Below are 13,375 nucleotides of genomic sequence, written 5' to 3' on the forward strand. Positions count from 1 at the left end.
AACAGGTACTTTTCAGTATATGGCCCATGCACTATTATACGAAAAAATTGTTTGCTGTTTATCTGAAATTCAGTAACCGTCCATCTTGCTTTTTATTTGTTAAATCTGGCAACTTAAGTATAAACAGTAAAGACTTGAGTATATTTAATTCCTGTCTCCTTTAGCCTAAGTCCCTACTGAGGTAACAGGAAAGGAATCCTTATTTCAGAAAGTGAAAAAAAAATAATAAATGAAATTAATATCATTAAAACTTTTTACATATGCAGAACATAATTTGTCAATATAAGAGATAAAATCAACTGCCATTTTCCATGTGACAGTTTAAAAAGTGACTTTGGGATGTTTTATAATCTCTCACCCAAACCACAGCCATGTGCTGTTTCTAGGTTCATTTGGCCAGTTCTGAATCTGACTACTACCAGGCCTTGAAATGAGTTTTGTTTTGTTTTGCCTTTCCTTTCTCCAGTGCAGGGCTCCACAGAAACTTTATTACACAGATAGACCTGTGGAGCTAATTGTATACTGACAAATAAGACACCCAAATTGAGATACTTTATCAAAAAGAAAAGTTCTTTCCAGTGAAGTGGTTTTATGTAGGTAAGGGAATGTGTCTGCTCAGAAAATGTTTAGGTCAAACAGAAATGTTTAGATAAATGTAAAATGATATTACAAACATATGTATGACATTTGCATTTGTTTAACACTTGATATTCCTTTGTTATTTTGTTTTCCAGATAGGATGATAGAGTGAAGGCCTTATCACTTCAATATTGAATGTAGAAATTACAGTATAATAAAATTCAGAAAATTTCATCAACATAAAGTTAATACTTTGTACATGAGCTTTGAGCTTTTAATCCATGAATTCCTACTTATGTGCAGAGGATGTTAATAAGTATTTCTGACTTAACTTTATCAACAAAAGACAGCATACTAAAGTTTGCTTTCACACATATTTACTTGGCTTTGTAGTAACATGGTTGATAATTGACATGCTTATATATAAATTCATAAATGCTATTAACTGATAAGAAATAAAAATACTTCAGAATAAAATGAGAATTTTATTTTAGTCTTTAAAAATAGCAAAAGTTTAAAAGTTGAAATTTTTGCCTCCATTCTATTAAGTTCCCTTATTCATCACTGACACAGATGTATTCTCTTCATTTTTAAATTTTTCTGATACCCCAATATTTATTTAAATGCTACAAATGTCTTTATTTCTAAGTAAACTGTAAAGACTGGTTTCAGAAACTTTTTTTTATATGTTATCCTATCAAAGTTCTTATTTCATCTTAACTTAGAGCTTAAAACAATGTAATCCCACCAAAATCATGAAAGCAAGCAAAAATCAGAACATTAGAACAACACATTTTCCTTTTTGAAGGACAGAGAAAAATCATGGGTAATTCAGGCCAGTTGATTTCTAGAGAACTCCAGCTATCAGAATGACTTTGTTGGGAGCAGCCACCCAACAGTCTTGGCCATTACATGTCAACCTGTCAAACCAACAAACAAAAACACCATAGGCTTTAGCACAAATGGCATATGACAGATGCAGATGTGGCTCTGAAAAGAATCCTTTGCTTTTGAAACACCTGCAAGAATTCCAAAACAACTGGCATGCCTTCCACTCTGCCATAGCCACTTTCCTGACCCTGAGTTCAGAGTGGTAAAGGAAAAATGCCTAGCATGTACAGTATTCCACTCCCAGTGGGGAGAGCAGTGGGGGGCTGATGAGGAGCAAGTACAGTGTTGATATCACAATGCCATGCACCTGCTTTAGATGTAAAAAGAGGAGTTTATTACAGAAACTGCAGCATTTTTCAGCTTCTCATTCAGCAGTCATGGAGAAATTCAAGTGTGTTTTCTTTTTATTAGGTTAACCCATCCTGAATTAAAAGGGCCTATTGAGAGATGGGTTTTGTTTTTTTTTTTTTTTTTGTCCCTCCCTTTCCCAACAGGTATATTGTCTTCCTTTCAAAATTAAATCGCTTCCCACATTTTGGTTTAGGGAGATGAGCAATTTGCAGTACTGTTGCAAAGTAGTGTTTCCTAGATAATAGCCAAAAAGTAAAATTTACTGTACACTTTAACAGACATCTTTTCATTTTAAAAAGGCAAGCATCCCCCAAATACTTTTCTATTCTATGACTATTTTTATGTCTGAAAAATATATTACCAAGGAGACATAAATCATTCCTAGGGAATATTCCCACTGTGTGCATTTTAGCTGATACCTTTTGAAGGATCACCCTCAACAACCAGTACTATTAAATAATAACTAACATAATTTTTTAAGGTTATCAGTTGGTAGAGGAAAGTGCCCCTGTAACCCAGCAATTTTGGTTGTCAGGGTCAGTTGTTTGATAGCATTTTTCACTTCTTCCTTAATAACATTGTTATACTATATACACATACTTACAAAATAGCATTTCTTGAGTTAGCAGTCAAACTGTGAATATAGATGGGACACTACTATGTTATCAGAAAGAATGTTAGAGAGAGCAGGCTGTCCAGTAGCAAATTACAAAGTTTTGGCTCCCAAGAATGAGATGCGTTGTTTGTTCTTGCACACTGCAGCTGCCTCCCCACCCCCCCCCCCCTTTTTTGGTGGTTTATTACACACAAGCTACTAATGAATGGGAGCCGCTGTTTTACAGTACACCACACTTACAGGACTTATCTCTAGGCCTACCACAGATTTGACTGATCAACAGCAGGGCACCGCCATCATAATTCTTCCTAGAAACAGGAGTATAAAAAGGGGTTTGTTGGAGGTTGGCTGGGTCTGCAGAGAATCCTGCCCGCAGGGCTTGCTGATGCCATCACTAGCTGTTATGGTCTTTGGCCTAATAAGGTACAGAAACAAAGATTGTTCACTTATTCAAGAAGACTAAAGCACCAGAATGATGGAAAGTAGAGGCAGTAGGGCACATATCCAAGTGGGATTAAGGCCACAGTGCAACTTTATAGGGCTGTCTGGGTGGCAGAATAAGGATCTGCAGCTGAGAATCCAGTTCAAACATAATTTATTATATGTCATTCATAGTTAGAGGTAGCTGACATTAGGAGTTAAATTGTTGCATTGTGTGCAACTGATTTTGATAAGTATTTTTGTAAGATTCTGACATATTATTATAACTCAGAAACAGAAGCAGAAGGTAAACAACAGACTCATTAAAAAAGCAGTGCTATCTAAGGAATATCTCTAGAAAAAGCCATGGTGGTTCATTTTATTTTTTATTTTTTGTTTTTAATTTTTGGTCCTCTGCTTTAAAGTTGTCCTTCACATGTCCTTTAAATGTGTCCTTCACATTTCTAAATGTTAACATTTTTCTCATTGCAGTAAAATAGAACAACTTGTATCTTCTAGGCTTTTTCAAATTTTCAGAAAAACATCAACAAAATAAATTCACCTTTTTTCCCAACAAAGCAAACACACAATCCTGTTTTATATAAGAAGAAGTTTTAACTTGGAGAAGTCATTTGCCTCAGTCCTAAAGTCATTGAATAATCTAGCAGAAAATAAATTTCTGAAATTCAACCTTCTAGTCTTTTCATTATACTTTCCTAACCAATAATGGGAGTGTAGCAAGACCAGCAATAAAAAAAATAATAACAATAAGGGATTTAAGAAAAACTATTTCCTCTGTTTGTGGATTCCAAATACTGCTAGAATTAGAAATATAAATTATGAAAATGGTATTCTCACAATGAGCCCTGTGCATTTCGAAGTAGTTATACAGTAGTCATTGTCCAGAGAAAGGACTATAATTGGCTGAAACCATATCATATTATAAATAGACTGTATGTTCTTAGAGCACATTTTATTTATCCTGATTTCAAACCATTTAAGCATTTAAAACTGGTGTCTTAATTTAATTTTTTAAATTTTTGTTTTAACTTTTACTTTAGGTTTGGGGGACCATGAGAAGGTTTGTTACATAGGTTACATAGACAAATTCATTTCATGGGAGTTTGTTGTATAGATTATTTCATCACCCAGGAATTAAGCCCAGTATCTTTTCTGCTCCTCTCCCTCCTCCCACTCACCCCATCAAGTAGACACCAGTTTCTGTTGTTTCTTTCTTTGTGGTCATAAGTTCTCATCATTTAGCTCCCACTTATAAGTGAGAACATGCAGTATTTGGTTTTCTGTTCCTGTATTAGTTTGCTGAAGATAATGGCCTCCAGCTCCATCCATGTTCCTACAAAAGACATGATCTCGTTCTTTTTTGTGGCTGCACGGTATCTTAATTTTATGATTATCTTTAGCACTTAGGACATTGCCAGGCTTACTATTTTATTCCATCTTTTATTATGTTCCTTTATATCTCTTCACTCATGCCCGCTTTGGCAGCACATTAACTTGTAGTTGCCTGGTGCTTATTTCAGAAAGCAGAAGAATGTCTTGTTGTGACATAAGGACCACAGTATTTGTGAAACTATTCTACATCAAATGGGAAAATTTGAGGTGAGACAGCATGGAACTGTGTTAAACTGGTTCTTTTCTGAAATCTCTAGGAGTTAAAAAAATTTTTTTCTTCCCTTAGTCTGAAGATATATTTTCATATCCTTGGCCTGTAAGGTGGGGAGTGGGGAAATACATGTTTAAGATGCAGTGCTTATTTGTAGCTCTTTAAGGGGGGTCTGGGAGCACATGGCACATAAGAATCTCTTACTTACTGGTTATATGACCTTAGGCAATTTAGTAAACCTCTGTGAGCCTCATTTTGATCATTTATAAAATGAGGATATATTATACCCCTTTCCACATCCCTTATTTTATATTCCAAGACAAAATAAGATATTAGCAATTGCTTTAAAGTGGAAGCACCTGGAAACAACCTACATGACCATCAACAAGAGAAAGGTTAAACAAATTCTCATCCAACCCTACTGCGGGATGTTACGTAGCTGTTACGAAAACGAAAATAGATCTGTTGATTCCCTCTGACGTATCGTGAAATGATAAAATATATACAGCAAAATCTCATTGCCTATAAGAAAACCCTGAGTATACATGTATGTTCATAATAATAAGAGTAGTTGGCCAGGCGTGGTGTCTCACACCTGTAATCCCAGCACTTTGGGAGGCCAAGGTGGGCAGATCACCTGAGATCAGGAGTTCGAGACCAGCCTGGCCGACATTGAGAAACCCTGTCTCTACTAAAAATACAAAATTAGCCGGGCGTGGTGGTGCATATCTGTAATCCCAGCTACTCGGGGGGCTGAGGCAGGAGAATTGCTGGAACCTGTGAGGCAGAAGTTGCAGTGAGCTGAGATCCCACCTGGGGACTCCAGCCTGGGCAACAAGAGCAAAACTGCCTCAATTAAAAAAAAAAAAAAAAGGTAGTTAACCCCTATAAAATGCTTACTGTGTGACAAGCACTGCTCTAAGTAGTTCACATATAAATTTACTTAATCCTTACAATAACCTAATGAGACACTATAGGTTGGATGTAGCTTTCCCTGAAATGCCTGAGAGCAGAAGTGTTTGGAATTTCAGACCTTTTCAGATTTTGCAATATTTGCATATACATAATGCGATATCGCATGAAACAAAGTTTTGACTGCGACACATCACAAGATCAGGTATGAAATGTTTCACTTGTGGTGTCATGTGGGTGCTCAAAAAGTTTCAAATTTTGGAGCATTTTGGATTTTGGATTTTCAGATTAGGGTTATGTCCTGTGTGCTGTTGTCATCCCCACTTTTATAGATGAGAAAACTGAGGTCATACATGCAGAAGTGTTAATGGTAGAGCTGGGACTCAAACCTTGACTGTCTAGATTAAAAGTCTATGCTCTTAACTACTATCTGTCTATCATCTTTCTTTCAATTCATAATATTCATCTTTCTATCTGAAATCTAGAAGGATACACACTTCTGGGAAGGGCACTTTTACTTTTTATTCTATATATCATTTTCACTTCTGTTTGTATACACTTTTGTATTGTTTGAAGTGCTATAGTCAAGTTTAAAGTTATGGTACTGCAGCTATCTGATACACAGCTGTAGTCATTATAAAGAAAAAGCTTTAGAAACAAGTGGTCTTTAAGTGGGTACTGAAGGCAATGTCAATAACTTATTTTGGGTAGAGTTTTAAATATGCATATTGTTGTATCTTTGAAGGCAGGAGGTGTGACACCTTTGACACCTTTTTCTTTTAATTGCAACACCTAGTTCTTTCAATAGAACCCACCCCATATGAGCGCTCAAAAGTTTTGTTTACCAACTGAAAGAAGCCTATAAGTAAAAGACTTCTGTTAGGGCAGAGCTATAGTCTGAGGATACATAGCAGAGCAAAGTTAAATTGAAATTGAATATACGATTCCAAACAACTAGCCAGTGCTTTTCCCAACTTGATTAACCAGCCACAGATACAAACAAGTGTTTCTAGGTGGGCACAGTGGCTTACACCTGTAATCCCAGCATTTTGGGAGGCTGAGGTGGGAGGATTTCTTGAGCCTGGGAGTTCAAGACCAGCCTAGGTGACAGAGTGAGACTCCATCTCTATTTAAAAAAAAAAAAAAAAAAAAAAAGCAGCTATGCATGGTGGCACATGCCTGTGGTCTCAGCTACTCAGGAGGCTAATGTGGGAGGATCTTTTGAGCCCTGGAGTATGAGGCTGCAGTGAGCTGTGATTGCACCACTACACTTCAGCTTGGGTGACAGAGTGAGACCTCATCTCAGAAAAATAATATAAAATAAAAATGAGCATTTCTTTTACTCTCCCAAACCTTTGGGTTTATCCCCATTATTTGCCTCAAATTTTATTTTAATTTGATGTTCAATATATTTCAACCTATTTCCCCTATAAAATATTACTTGTGTTTGGATTTCCAAGCTTTAGGCCTAGGATTTAGTTTCCACTTGATTTAATATTTCACATTAAGAAGAGTGACATTTATAACAATTATCCTTTTTCTGGGCTCTTGTACTTTACATCACCAGAAACTTTTGTGTTAGTTTACTATTTTGGTTATTACAGGATGACTCTGATGTTGCTAGAATGTATTTAGTGTCTTTATTTCCTGCTTCTCTCCTTTTTTGCCTTTTACTATCATTTTATCAAAGATTCTGAGGTTCTTCGTATAATTGGCTGATACTTCCTGATTGCAAGAGATCTCTGTGGGCTTTAAACATATTTAAATGTATTTCTAAACTTTTCATTCACTTGCATAAGTATTAATGTAGGGCTTCTGAAGGAATGGCAGAGTTAAAAATTGTTTTTTCTTCCCTTAGACTGAAAATTTATTTCCATATCCTTGGCCTGTAAGGGGGGAAGTGGGGAAGCACATGTTTAAGATGCAGTGCTTATTTGTAACTCTTTAAGGGGGCTCTGGCAGCATATGGCATATAAGAAGTGACTCATGCAATATCTTTGAAAAAGAGTGATTGCTTTTTCATAAGAGTCTTCATTTTAATATGTTTAAAATGTTAAACATATTGCAAATGTTATTTCACAAATAAGAGAATATACATCCAAAGGAAGAAATGGAGGCACACAGAGGCAGCCAGATCTAGGAACAAAATACTAGATTTCTAAAACTTGCTTCTCTTCACTGAATTTTAACTCTTTAAATGTTTTTATCACTAGTAAAATGTTTTCATGGCACTTATGATGATAGTATTTCCTTAGTGAATAAAGCTATAGGATAACCTATTAAAGTAGATAATATTCAGACTCATTTTATATTGCCCTAGAAACTTTATTTAAAATCCATTAAATAATTTTCTGGGAAATATTCTGCATAATCTCACCTTTCTGCCTTTCTCTTCCATCTGGAATCAGGTGCCATAACTGTCTATCGCAGCCCTGCCTATTCTTCAAACCCCACGTTCTCCAACTCTCTTTAGGCCTCTCCACATTTTTACAACTGCTTGTTCGCACCTTTAGCATAGCTCATTCTGAAGAGAAACTTGTATACATGCCAATTTATCTTTCTTGGAGAGCTGGGACCAAATCTGGAGATTTTTTTTTCTGTTTTGTTTTGATTTTAAAATTCCAATCCATACTTCCTCCCAGAACCTAGCATATCATTCCATGATGGCAGGGAGTTGGTTTTATTCATCTGTGAACAACTTAGAGAAATGCATCATGCCTATTATAGAGGGCTGTCAATTATGCTTATTCTATGAATGGCAGACACCTGACAATACTCACCAGAAACAGAATAGCTCTAGCTTTTGCTGGTAAATTAAGTCCCATAACCACAAATTGTATTTGTCAGCACTCAGACACACTATAGTCACAATACCAAAAGACAGAGGAAAATCTAGTATAATAAAAACCAATATCCAAGTAGTTGGCCAAATGTTTTACTATGCATTGTGATCTTTTTTTTGTTTTTTCTTCTTCTTCTTCTTCTTATTATTTTTTTTGAGATGGAATTTCCCTCTTGTTGCCCAGGTTGGAGTGCAATGGTGCGATCTTAACTCACTGCAACCTCCGCCTCCCGGGTACAAGTATTCTCCTGCCTCAGCCTCCCGAGTAGCTGGGATTACAGGCATGTACCATCACACCTGGATAATTGTGTATTTTTAGTAGAGACGGAGTTTCTCTGTGTTGGTCAGGCTGGTCTTGAACTCCTGACCTCAGGTGATCCGCCTGCCTCAGTCTCCCAAAGTGCTGGGATTACAGGTTGAGCCACCACGCCCAGCCCTGCATTATGATTTTCTAAATAGACATGCATACATACTTTTCCTTTTAGAAGAATACAGAACATTTTTATGCCTTATTGACTTGCTTAAAAACTTTATTAGGAAGAATTCTTACCATTCTAAACAAATCTTATTTTGCCAAAATTTATTCATCTGTCCAGATTGATAACAGCCTTGCGGGGGTTGCGGGGACAAAGAGAAAGAATGAACATACATTAAATATTTGATACCACAGTATATTGGACAGGGGTGGAAAAAAAGTGAGAAATCTCTGATTTTTATTCAAAATTTTCAATGCTAGCTAGTATTGGGCTTTTATGTACTTATATACAAATTACGTGTAGCAATTTGACAAAATTTCTTGTCAGACTTCTAAAAATGCTCTTTTTCTTTGCAACACGAGAAGCTAACATAACTAACCAATAGTTTAGATGACTTGGAAAGACTACAAAGATAGCAAGAGGGAAACTGCCAGAATCTGTAACATTTTAAAAGTTGATCACTCAGTATTGGATTTTCATTGTCACAAAAGTCTTGATACTATACTTGAGGGTTTTCTGACTTGATGCAAGTTTAAACTGAAGTGTTTCATTGTTCAGCACCTCAGTTTGGCAAAATATATTGTATCAGATAACCCCTTAACTCAAGCTGCCCTATATTTTAAAAGAAAAAACACCTAAAAACTGATGAGTAACACAGGAAAGAAGGGAAGAAAAGAGAGGAGAAAGAATAAAAAGGAAGGATAGGGAAGAGGGACAAGAAAGAAAGAAGGAAAAAGAGAAGGGGAAGAGAGAGAAGGAAGGGAAGGAAGGACAGAAGGAAGGAAGGAGGAAGGGAAGAAACCCTGTTTTGAACAGCTGTTAAAGACACACATGAACAAAATGAATGAGATTGGTAATATAAGAAATTATAAAATTTCAAAGAATATCTAAACAAACATAGCTATCAGTATAAGATACCTTATTTTTGCATTTCCTAATTTGCACATAAGTAGAGGAGACACTAGAAGTTTGTATTTGGTGACTTGAACATTAACCTGCACATTAAAATGAACAATCTTCAGTCTAATGTTATGTTTTTGTAGAAAAACTTTAGTACAAAAAAAGGTTATGTCATTATTGATACCAGAACCGTTGCTTTTCTTTTTCTGTACAGTTTTTCATTTTGTCTAATGCTAACAAGTTTACCTAGATTTTTCTGGCTGCCAGAATAATTCAAGGGCAAAAGCATTAATTTAAGTATATATAAAATGACTAATTTTATTTTATATAATTTAAGAAATAAAAAATAAGAATTTCCATATTAACATCCACCCTGCCCGCATTACATGTTTAAAGCGATATAATTAGAAACCTAAGAAGAATAAAATAATGTCATCTATTTGTAATTCTTTTTTTTTTTTTTTTTTTTTTTTTTTTTTTTTTTTTTTGAGACGGAGTCTTGCTCTGTCACCCAGGCTGGAGTGCAGTGGCCGGATCTCAGCTCACTGCAAGCTCCTCTTCTCGGGTTCACGCCATTCTCCTGCCTCAGCCTCCCAAGTAGCTGGGACTACAGGCACCCGCCACTTCGCCCGGCTAGTTTTTTGTATTTTTTAGTAGGGACGGGGTTTCACCGTATTAGCCAGGATGGTCTTGATCTCCTGACCTCATGATCCGCCCGTCTCGGCCTCCCAAAGTGCTGGGATTACAGGCTTGAGCCACCGCGCCCGGCCATCTATTTGTAATTCTTGATTTCTGTAATGTTTAGATAGGTTACATTAATATCAAGTTAACTAATCCTTTTACTATTATTCCGAGAGTATTTTGCAAACCTTTTTTTTTTAACACAAAAAGTAAAAGCCTAAGAGAACAAAAGTAGGTCTATATAACTTTGCTTATCCAGACTTGCTAAGATGTTAAAAGATTTAAAAAGTTTTTTAAAATTGAAGGGAAACCTAAAACTCAAGAGCTTTATCAATGGCATATTCTCAAATAATTTCTTAATATGTAGAACCTGCTTCTAAAGTCTTATGCTATATTTTATTTTGAAATATAGAATCATGTTTTTGTATACATGGTTTAAATTCCAGGTAGTTATTTAATTTATATAGAGCTTCCCATGTTTAACTTTTGGAAATTAAAACTGTCAGTGCTGAAAGAACATTTAAGCATATATATAGAAAGAAAAACAATAACTGGTAGAATTCACTTTTAAGTAAATAGAATTATTTTCAGTCATGTCTTTTAAGTTTTTAATTTGCAAGATCTAAAATCTTTGCTCTCTAATACAAAATCTTGATCTTCAGGGATATAGAACACAAAAGCAATTCAAAAGCCTATTGCTACAGGTCAATCACTTGAAACAGAAGCTACAAAATCTGAGTTGGTATCTCAGTTCTTCCATTTATTAGCTCAATCACAGTGTGCAATCACAGGTAAAATGGGATTGATGAGTTTTGTTTATCTTATAACAGTATTCTAAGGATTAAACAAAATTATGATTTAAAAAGTGCTTTGTAAGCTACAGGGCATTAAGCGAATGAAAAATTTTTAAATAAGAATTTTATCTAAGTGAGAAGCTATGATTTATGCAAGATATTCTTATCATTGACTTTTGTATCTAAGCCTAGTACCACTTTGGAATCATCGATTTAACCAACAGTAAGTAGAGAGTCTTTCTGGTCACCTCTCTGACAGATTAACAACCTGGAAAAAAAATGATCTACAGTTTGAGCTGTATTAGGGGGACAGTGTAATCACTAGGACAATTCTTAATACAAAGAGAGTGGAAATGTGATTCTGAAGAGGGGAAATATCAAAGGTACTCTTTATCAAGAGTGAAACTTTGAAATCCATCTATTTAAGATTAATCACTATTCTTTTAGTTAAGCTGTTGTCATCTCTAACTTCCCCTGAGTAGAAAATAATCTACACTTCCAACTAAGTTATTCATGGTCCAATTTGTTCTCAGAATACTATAATAGGCTTTGTGAAGATAAGTTTTATAATAGGGATTTAACATAGTGAGAAGCTAAGACACAGAGGCCTTCAAACACAAAGAGTATATATATATATAAACTGCTCTGTCCTTTCCCCCTCTTCTTCTACTCTCCCCATTCCCTCTCCCAAAAGGATATTCACCCCTACTTAAAAATCTAATTTTTACAAAGGATTCAGATGAAATGGCATCTCAACAACTTCACAGTACAATTGGTTTAGCCACTGCAGTGTTGCTTTTGAAGCCATTTTCAACAGAGCTGGGAAAAGGGGAGAACTCTGAGTAAAGCACTGGAAGAAGAAACACTGTGAATGGTTTTAAGAAAGAAAAACATTCATAATCTTTCCTCTTGGCAGTTCTGTCTTCTTGATGGCCACATTTACATACTGAGTTCATAATAGGCTAGAACTCTCAAAGAGAACTCTACTTTCCTAGAGAAAATAAAACATTCAGGGTGGCATCCCGGGGGGGGCGGGGAAAGGAAAAGGAAATAATCACTGATGATTTATACATATCATATTTATTTTCCAAGTTTCTGATATCTTAAACTGTTGAAAATACATAAAGTTATTCAGAGACACTATTTTTTTGTTTTATTCCTCTTTAGCTCTATGAGATGTAACTCTCTATATTTATAATTTTTCTCTCATTTTTATCCAAATGAGTGTATTGGCTTATTGCTTTACAAAGTAGAAATGTACCTTGAGTGCAACAAGTTTATCTTTATTCCACACTGTTGAGTTTTTTAAAGGTTCTTTATTTTTCCATTTTAAACACTTCAAAACACACATGCAAAATTTTAGTATTTAAAATATTAGAAACTCCTTACCTGTTAATGTGTTTTAATAACTAGTTTGCCTTTTCTGAACATATTACATTCCTGCTGTACCTATTTTGTAGCAAGTATGCCTATCTTATTTGCATATTTGTAACAAAGTATGCAAAGATAAAGATATGTGACCTATTTATATTCAAAACTGACTAGAAAACTCTACAAGTCACAGGAATTCTGTAACAGATATGTATTTAAAACTTTTTCTAACAAAGATTTTTAAAAATTGTTTTTTAATGTGCTTTTAATGATTCCTAGCACTCACACCTCCTTACTTGCTTTCCAAACTGTTTATACTGTCCCCAATAACACTCAGTGGAAAGCTGTCATTCCTGGCTAAATCCTTACTTAGGGTGGATGCTATGCCTCCGTGAGACAGGGTCAGGGGGTCAAAATCGATTTTGGAGGCCACCTGGAGAGTCCAGGCCATGAACTGACTCGAAAAATTTATATCAGAGCCAGAATGGTCCACCTCCCAGGGTCAGATCTGGCCTGACACTCCAACCGCAGGCTGGGGCATGCTAGACCGAGCTCAGAGAGAGGCCAGGGTTGTTGACCCTGCCAGCTGACCTCTTCAAACTTCAGGAGAATTTTTTTGGCAGTTACCACGGTGACTGGGTACTCTAAAAGCTTATCCTTCTTACTGAATGGAGGGAAAAAAATTAGGAAAAAAATATGTTAAAACCTACCTTGCAGAGATGCCTATCATGGTTAAAGTAAAAAAAAAAAAAAAAAAAAAAGATGGGGAGGGGGGAAGGGAAGGGAGGTTATGGCCCTAAATTGTCTATGCCTTTGGTATTAATCACTACTGCTTTCCAAAAAAGAAAAAAAAAATTAGAATTTACAAGTCTTTCAAACTGCAAAACTTGACATTTGGAGCAGATACTACTTTTTTTT

This window comes from Papio anubis, chromosome 2, assembly GCF_008728515.1.
Source record: "Papio anubis isolate 15944 chromosome 2, Panubis1.0, whole genome shotgun sequence".
NCBI classification, from domain to species: Eukaryota; Metazoa; Chordata; class Mammalia; order Primates; family Cercopithecidae; genus Papio; species Papio anubis.